The sequence below is a fragment of the Vespa mandarinia genome, chromosome 6, assembly GCF_050613455.1.
Source record: "Vespa mandarinia isolate Hongniang chromosome 6, ASM5061345v1, whole genome shotgun sequence".
Lineage (NCBI taxonomy): Eukaryota > Metazoa > Arthropoda > Insecta > Hymenoptera > Vespidae > Vespa > Vespa mandarinia.
This window is the reverse complement of record NC_140815.1, coordinates 2377501-2387332: the sequence shown is the minus strand read 5'-3', so window position 1 is coordinate 2387332 and position 9832 is coordinate 2377501.

Here is a 9832-nt window from a genome sequence, read left to right as displayed (position 1 = left end):
TAATTAAAAGGATTAACTAATTAGAAATACTGCCACGAAAATATTTATTTAGTATTTTTTTCGCAAGTGAAAACGTAAACGTGCCGTTTTATTTTTATCACACGACGTTTTATTTTTATCGTACAATGACAAAACATCTACGATGCAATAAACAGGAAAGGCAAAATGTTGAAAATAAGAAAGAGAAAAAAAATCTTTATCGCAGAATGGTCTTGTTTTTACCGCAATTTCTTATCACCTGATAAACCATTAGGAGGAATCTGAATAACAGAAAAATAAAAATTAAAATATATATATGTGCGCGCGCCCGTTTGTATGTATGTGTACTTTGATAATTTTTTCTTTTTTTTATTTTACATGATCGATTTAAAAAGTAACGATCTAGAAATAACATCTGCTTCGTCACATTTCTCTTTTATTCCTTCATATATTCACTTACTTCGTTTTATTATTTTCTGAAAAGTAATGTAAAAAGTTACGAATACGTGTATATATATATATATATATCGCATGTAAGGGATAAATTTTTCATTTGCAATTTTCCAAAGTGTTATCCAAAGTAGTAACACAAAATACGATGTGCTTCGTGGTAAGTCAGGCCATTTAAAAATTCTCAACTAAAATGCTACGTTAAAGCCATCAAAAACGTTTCGTTAAAACCATCGAGTTGTAACCATTAATTATTCAACAGTCTGTGGTACACGTAGTTGCATAAGAAAAAAGAAAAAAAAAAAAGGAGAAAAAAAAGAAAAAAGAAAGGAGAAAAACAAAAAAGTAAAAGAAACACAGACGAAAAACAAGAGAAAGGAATTTAATTCACGTAGATTATTAAAAAATATTCAATTTCATGCGATCAAATTATAAAAGAATCAAGATAATAGAAATTATACGTCATGGATACGAATGATAGTGTTTCATTCGTCGTTATTACATTAAACGCATTCATTTCTAATTCTTCGCAGCTTTCTCATCCGCAAATTTTAACGAGTTCCAACGTTATCTTCTTTTCCTTATTCCGATTATCTTCCAAGCTGATGCGCCTAGTGACACACAGCAAATAAGAAGAAGAAAAAGAAGAAGAAGAAGTATGTACGATCTTGTAACATTAATAGCAAAAAGGGGAACATAGAGGGTCTCCGTTGTCGTCCGGCATCCATTACCAGTCCTTTGTTTTCCTCTAGGTCGTATCTAACAACGTAGAAACGAATCCGGGGATCACGATCCGTGGCGGATTCATAATCCCCGCGAATGACTTAACTAAACGCACCCGCAGACCAGTAACGGGCCGTATCGAATCGCCGAGACCCCTCTTCTCATCGTCTTCTTCTTACCCTCTCAACCTCTCAACTTCTCAACTTCTCTCTCTCTCTCTCTATATATATATATATCTTTCTCTCTCTTTTTGTCTATTACTAAACTTATTCGGTCATCTATATTCCTCTTCGTGATTCTCCGTAGTTTCGTAGTGAGTTTCACCGTTGTATGTGTTCATATATACACCATAAAGCACTCCAAGCATCCCTTGGTGACCATCGATGCCCATAACGTCGAAGAGAAACGTAGCTTTTGAGAGGAAAACGAGCTATACGCAAACCCCCACCATCACCACCATCACCCTGTCCTCCCACACTCATCCACCGAAAATCATCCCCTTTGGTACACTGCACGGAGAAACGGAGAAGCGAAAGTTTACATACGAATGCCTGATTTCGTGCGAGAATTTGCGACTAACTGAGAGAGAGAGAGAGAGAGAGAGAGAGAGAGAGAGAGAGAGAGACGAAGAGAGTAAGAAGAGGACTGAAAGTGACGTGCTATCGTGCCACTTGCCATGCTAATTACTTCTGTCAATTAGGTAAATCGAGGAGTGGTTCCTAACGATGCCAGGAGATCTCATACCACTAGATTCGTCCTAATACCGTGTACACAAAGGCGTAGGACGTTGTTCCCCAACTATATCAGAATATTCGAAACAGTTGGATATCGTCATTTAAACAGAGAGTAGAGCAACTGTCAGTAATGATACTTTGCATTTCATAGTTTCGTATCGTATCTGTTACTATTGTTGTGTCGCGAATATAATAAAAATACTATGTACCAAAAATAAATCTACAATGCATTATGAATACGATTATTTATATTTTTTTAAATCTTTTCTTTGATTAAATTTTTTCTCTTTCTTTCTCTCTTTCTCTTTTCATATCTCCATACGAAGATCGTATAACATTCGAGGTATTGTATTTGAAAGTAGAAAAAGATAGAGGGAGATAGAATGGATCCTTTTTGTTGGTACTCCGCAGAGCGCCTAATTGCGGTCGATGTCAGGACAAATATCGTTTCTCACCCCTTCATTGGCGTGTTACCGTTCGTCACAGGAGACTCGCTCGTTTGCCGATACTTCCTATGCTAATTGACGCAATTAGCATAGTAGCGAGATAGAACGGGAAGCAACTAAAGAGAGAGATAGAGGGAGAGAGAGAGAGAGAGAGAGAGAGAGAAATGGAAGTGAAGGAAGAGGGTCCTTTCCTCGTGAATTTCGGGAGGACGTCCGTTTCCTCGTAAATTCGTCGATAGTAGTTCTGTTTCTCTCTCAACCCTGTCGCTGTAACCCTTGTCGACCTTTCTCCGACAGGCACAACCATACACGCACGTGCACGTGTTACATTGTCAACGATGATCGTGCTTACGTGTAGTTGCATAACAGCTTCGACATCCTCGAACCGTCGTCATTGCCGTCATCGTTCGGACACGGGATTAACATAAAAGGAAGAGTCAATATCGTAAACAATCTCCGTTACAATGGACCGAGCTACAGCTCGACAATAAATTCGTCGATACAAGAGAGAGAGAGAGAGAGAGAGAGAGAGAGAGAGAGAGAGGAGAGTGAGCGGGGTGGAACACATACGAGATATTCCGATTGGCTGTTCGTTGTAACGAGAGAGAGAGACTACTTTTCATCGATATCATAAAGCATCGTTCAGAGGGTTGAAACTACCCTTCTGGCTGGAGAGTGACGGAACGAGTTCGACCGGGATCATAAATTCGTCGATATGCAAAGCAGATTATTCCTCTCTCTCTCTCTCTCTCTCTCTCTCTCTCTCTCTCTCTCTCTCTCTCTTCGATCATTTTCTTTTTCTATCCAGTTTACATTGTTTCCTTTCTATTCTTTCTTATTATTATTTATTTTTCTTTTCTTTTTTCTCGCTAGACACACCACCAAAGATGTATCAGTCTACGGTCGATTTTTCTTTTTTTTTTCAATTGTCGTCAGAGGTTACGGAATTGTGGTCGATCCTTCTAATTTGCATGGAAATGGTGAGAATGTTACACAAGAATTGATCCTTTCTTTCTTCTCGTTCAACGAGAATATTTATCGATATGGACGTGGAAAAAGTAGAAACAAAAAAAGAGTGAAAAGAAAGGAAAAAAGAGAAAAGAAAGAAAGAAAGAAAGAAAGAAAGAAAGAAAGAAAGATAGGAAAGGAAAAGAAAAGAAGGAAATAAATATCGGTCAGTTCTATGGATCGTTGAATAAATACATTGTTACAAAATAGCCGTGGAGAAAGAGGATTAGAAATAAACGTGCTGGTCGTAATAACAAAACACGATTCTCCGTGTTGTAATTTACTGTACGATCTTAGAACGATACTGTTACACGGTAAACATCATTAGACTTCGAATGCAACGAGTCGAATAAAACTACGTGGATATATGCATTAGGAACAATGTAAGGATTTCGCGAACCGAGCCAAGTCTCGAATGAAAGAAAGAAAGAAAGAAAGAGGAAAAAAACAAGAGAGAGAGAGAGAGAGAGAGAGAGAGAGAGAGAGAAACTATAAAACTCGTCTAGGACAGTAAAACTTTTATTACGGCCGATCGTTAATATTATCTTTACGTATGTTCGTAGAAACGGTAGCGCGCGATCGGCTTGTGGAGAAAGAAAGAAAGAATGAAAGAACGAGTGAGAGAGAGAGAGAGAGAGAGAGAAGACATCCTAGGCTACTTCGTTGAAAATTTTCCAGCGCCTCGATGATCAGTGCTCGAGACTTTTAAACGATCCTCCTTCTCTCGTTAACGATTCGCGAGAAGCACGCAATATAAAGTACTGAGACTATCCTTCTCTCTCTCTCTCTCTCTCTCTCTCTCTTTCTTGTTTGATAAAAAGAAAGAAGGAAAGACTAGGACAGTTCACCTGTAAGAAAAGATCCTTTGTATTTTAGCTTTACGCCGTGATTATGGTCGAGTTGAAGTTTAAACCGTGCCGCATCGTTGAGGATAATGCACGGATAAAATCGTGGCGGATGATACGAGAGATAGAGTACGGAGAGAATAAGGACGGCGATGCTTTTTCGATGGTAACGATTCTCTTGCTATAGAGAGAAAGAGAGAGAGAGAGAGAGAGAGAGAGAGGTAGGAGAGAGAAAGATAGCTAGATTTAAGTAGAGTGAACGTTGAAAGAGAGTGAGAGAGAGAGAGAGAGAAGGAAAAGGAGAGAGTGCAGAGAGAGATAGCTAGATTTAAGTAGAGTGAACATAATAGAGAGAAAGAGAGAGAGAGAGGATGGAAGAAAATCGCAAAGTCCCCGTGATATTACGCGAACTTTACGATCACAGACTTGGTTTGCATATCAATGGGATTGTGAATATACCTTCGTAGAATCCTTCGTAGAATCCTTCGTGGAATAAGAAGGAAAACATCTTCCTCTTCGAAAGAGGAAAACACACCGATCGAGAAATTGGGACGCACGGAATCGCAAAACTTAACTTATATTACGTACACGTCGCATATTCTTTATTGATAACGCTTATCTTGCAGCATATATGTATATATATATATATATTTCAGGTCGATAACGTCGTCGAGTTTCGAGAGAAATATTTCGACGTCTTCTTTCTCCTTTTATTGTATTTTTTTCCTCAACTAAAAGCATTCACTCGAATCTACAGGAAATAGATCGTGTTTATTCCAAAAGTTGGGATTTTCATTTAATGTATTAAAAAATTGATAAATTTGTTTTTTTTTTGTACGCGCACATACTTACAAAACTATTCAGATATTTATATATACATATATATATATATATATATATATATATATATATATCTAAATAGAATTAGATATATATAAGACTATTATACAAATATATAAATAATTAAATAAAGAAAATTAATGAAAAATGGTTTGATTTTTGGATATGTTAATGAACGAATAACAATGGTGATATAATAGAATGTTAAATAAAGTCAAGGGTCTATATACATACATACATACATACATACATACATACATACATACATACATACATACATACATACATACATACATACATACATACATACATACATACATACATACATAGGTAGATATACAGATCGTCATTTATATGAAAGCTCGCAAATATTTGAAGTACTGCTAGATGACGACGGGATGCAGTGTTTTCGAATTCATTGGTGCGTCATGAATAGAAGATTAAAGTCTGTCTCGTTCGGGCTGGATACGAAAAGTTAAAAAGATAAACAGAGACAGAACGTCGATATGGAAAATGTCTTTTCAAATTATCTTACGATAACTTTATAATGAAAAGAATATTATGGATGTATCGTGACAACGATAACGAAAGAAAAGAGAGGTAGAGAAAAAAAGAAAGAAAGAGAGAGAGAGAGAGACTGTTTGGTTCGAACCCTCTTCCGATGTTTTACTTGAACGACAAAGTTCTTTTCAACGGCTCGACGTAGAGTGGCACTTTATATCCTTCAACGGCGTAAAGAATATTTTATTTAATGAAGCTCTAATATAAATATCGAAGATTAATCGAGTCGTAATGCGCTCGTTCTTGGATGATAAAGTACCCTCGTCCCGATAACCGCCGAGTCACCGTCCATCAATATTACCCGCGTATATTCTGCTCCTAGTATGGATGAAGTCAAACTCCATTTTAGCCTTGACGTGGAAAGTAAGTTAGAAACTTTTCGTGACTCTTAAAGAGAAGAAGGAAATGAAGAAGAAAAGAAAAGAATAAAAAGAAGACGAGAAAGAAGAAGAATCCATTTTCTCGTAATTATCTACATGAAATGATCTTGACAATCTCTTCCATTGAAAGATTCGACGATAAAATGATGAAACATTTTTTTGAAAAAGAGAGAAAGAGAGAGAAGTCCGTTAAAAATTTATTTTAATAGAAATTGGGATGTTACATTTAAACGTGAAAGAAGATAAGGGGAAAAGGAGACGAAGGAAGAAGGAAATAAAGCTACATACATGTGATATAATGCGTACGCATTAGAATGTGTGTGTATGTATGCGTATACGTGTGTGTACGTGTGTGTACGTGTGTGTACGTGTGGTTCATAAACAATTCCATATGGTCGGAAGGTTGGATATCTTTGTCGTCTGAGTGCCGGCCAACAACGATCGAGTTTCTTCTTAGTTTCCTCGATATCTACGTTTTTCTCTCTTTCTCTCTTTCTCTCTTCCTCTTCCTTTCTCCATTTCCGGAGTGAGTGAGCCTCATAGTGTTTATACCTCCATGCCTTCCTTCGGGTTATGCCTTTGGGATTGTTATATACGTTCGTCGACGATTACGCCACCCTTCGTGCGTGTGTCTAGAACTTGCTTAAAGAAAGAAAGAGAGAGAGAGAGAAAGAGAGAGAAGAAGATAGAAGGATCCATAACCGTAACGCGGCACAGAAGGTCGAACTTCGGTTTTGGACGAGCACAAATCTCTCGTAATGACAGATAGACGTCGAGCCTCGACCCCTCATCGTCGTAAGTCGTCGCGAACCCAACTGAACCCAACCTAGAAAATGTCAAGGGGTTGGAAAAGCGTTGCGAAAGAATTCGACTCCTCGACGTACGATTGGTATTTCGTCGGGATATCTTTTTACTCGTTGTGAAAAATAATTTTTTTCCTCCCTTTTTTCTTTCTTTTCTTTCTTCTTTATTTCTTTTTTCTTTTTCTTTTTCTTTTTCTTTTTTTTTTTTTGCTCCTACGCATTCTTTCATTTTCTATTTAGTCATTTTTCAATGTCGCGATAAATAAAACCTTGTTAATGTTTAGATTTATTTATCGATCAGAATTAACGTGAAAAAAAAAAAGAAATTATTCTACATTAGATTTCATCGCGTTCTTTTTTATTTCCTTTTCTTTTTTTCTTCTTTTTTTTTTCCAAAGCATTGCGACATTAATCGTGACATTAAATTCTTATTTTCTTTTTCTTCTTCTTCTTTTCCTTCTTGAGATATATCTTAATGTATCGGAATAATTGTCAATAATTTTAATGTCAAACGAATTGAAAGGAAGATAGGAACGTAAAGGATGAGGTAAAGGAAAGAAAGAAATATTAAAAGGATAATTTAGAACGAACGATTTTTCGTTCGGACGAAAATCGTAATCAGAGAGGGGAGTAATCTTGTCCGTAACATCGAGACAGAAAATTCGAGACGAACGATCGTATCGTCATAGTATGGTGGTAGTTGACGGTGGTGGTGGTGGTTGTGGTAGACGATTTTACAGCTCGCTTTTTTCCCTCCCGGCGGATTGACCATTTGACCATTAATTCCAATCACACAGCCCGGTGACTTTTAATTACCAATAAAAATGCTCGAGCGATGCCCGATGAGAGAAAAATTACGGCTCGTCCGAGACGTGCACCCTTCGTTCGTTCGTATCGATTTCTTTTCTCTCTCTCTTTCTCTCTTTCTCTCACTTTTTCCTGTTCCTCCTCTTTTTCCAAGCATTTTTATCCACCCCAGGGGGGTGATGCCGATGCCAGTGGTCAGAGGCTAAACAGTTTTGTCCGTTCGTGAAGATCACGAAGATCCGGAAGTACGAAGAACGCCGAGCTCGTTTCGATTCCGGAAATGAGGAAAGCGAAAAAACGTGTTTGAGCGCTTGGGGGCGAGAGCGTGTCGGAGGTCGGTCTCGTGTTGGACGAGCAATTGAATAAAGTGGAGGCGTCAATATGTGACGGTAAGGCGGGGGTGAATATGGTAGGAGGGCGAGAAAAGAGTGTGCCGTCGTTCTCGACCACCCTTCGAGGATATATTCCCTTTTGTCTACAAAAAGAGAGAGAGAGAAAGAGAGAGAGAGAGAGAGAAAGAGAGACAGATCGATTCTCGATAGTTCGATTTTCTATTTAAAAGCTTATTATATCTTCACGATACTCTTTTTATCACTTTCATTTTCTCGACGTGTTCGTTTAGTTTCAAATATTTTTACCATTCATGAATGATCAAAATATCAACGTCGAATTTGGAAACGTAAGAAAAAAATGCGCTTAATACAATCTGAACCAATTTTTGCCAATGACGAAGAAAAATAAAAGCGAATAAAAAAACAAATAAACGTAATATTTATTCATAAACAAAATCAAACGGTCACGTTTCCGTTCTATGTATCCGCTTTTCTCTTTCTCTCTTTCTCTCTCTCTCTCTCTCTCTTTTTTTTTTCATTTTGTTTTTCTTTTTACGCTAAAAAAGGTAGGCGTAACGCTCGACGTGATAGCAGCTGCAAACTTCCTAGAGTCCGGAAGCTCACGATAGCCGTTGGATCGAAGGTTAATTATAATTACGTAGATACGAGTTAATCGCAATGCGGTAGAAAAGAATAATAAAAAAAAAAAAAAAAAAAAAAGAAGAACGTTTCATCAACGTCTCGCTTTAAAGAGTCCCACTGAGTATGAAAAAAGGGGAACACAGTGAAAATAAAAGAGATATTATAGAAAGAAGGAAACGAGTAAAAGTGTGCGAAGTAATTATTAGTTACATACGTAACTCGTATGTAAGTACTTGTACTTCGCGTGTGCATGTAAGTAAGTATTATACGTGTCACTTGAGGGGTGTCACTAACTAGTCGGTAATTGAAGAATACTTTTCCTAATTACATTTTTAATCATTAAAAGTTATCATTAAGTATATATATATATATACACACACACATACACATACATATATATATAATAAAATAAATGAAAATCCATTATTATAGAACATCGAATTCTTTCTCTCTTTCTTTCTCTTTCTAATTTTTCTCCTCATAAAATAATTATTTATTAAATAATATATTAAAACAAAATTTTGCTTGGAATTAAATTGTCGTTCTTATAATATAGCCATTAAAGGTTTAACAATGTTATCAAAAATATCATATACCTTCGATTAATTTTAATCTCATCATTTCTTATCCATCAAAAACTAGATAATATCAAATATCATGGACATTGTTGGAAGGGTCGAGTTCGAGGACTCGATCACGAAACTTATTTCAATAAAGCAAATGGAATAGGCTACACTGAGAGGTGAATAGCACAGAGAAAGAGAGAGAGAGAGAGAGAGAGAGAGAGAAGAGAGAGAGAGAGAGAGAGAGAGAGAGAGAAAGAGAGAGAGAGGGCAAGAAAAAGAGAGAGAGAGAGAGAGAGAGGGATGAGAGAGTGGGAGGTTAGGGCTATGATGGAGCCGTCAGTACATCGTGATCCACGCATCATCAACATTGACGACCTCCGTCCGCTTTTTGGCCCGACCAAAGCGTTCTCCCTCTCTCTTCTCAGGGCCATTGCGCCAGTTTACGAGCCTGCGGGGATCTATCCTCTTCTTTTTCTTTCATTCTCCTCTCTGACTCTCTCACATTGCTGATAGTAGTAGTAGTAGCAGTAGTAGTAGTAATAGTAGTAGTAGAAGTAATAGTAGTAGTAGTAGTAGTAGTAGTAGTAGTAGTAGTAGTAGTAGTAGTGATGATGTTGACGTGATAGCACCGGTTACATCAATTCACGTATTCGTACTGGTATCTGTAGTAGTAGTCGAAATGTTTTCAGTAGCTCGTGACGTCATCGCCTAATTCA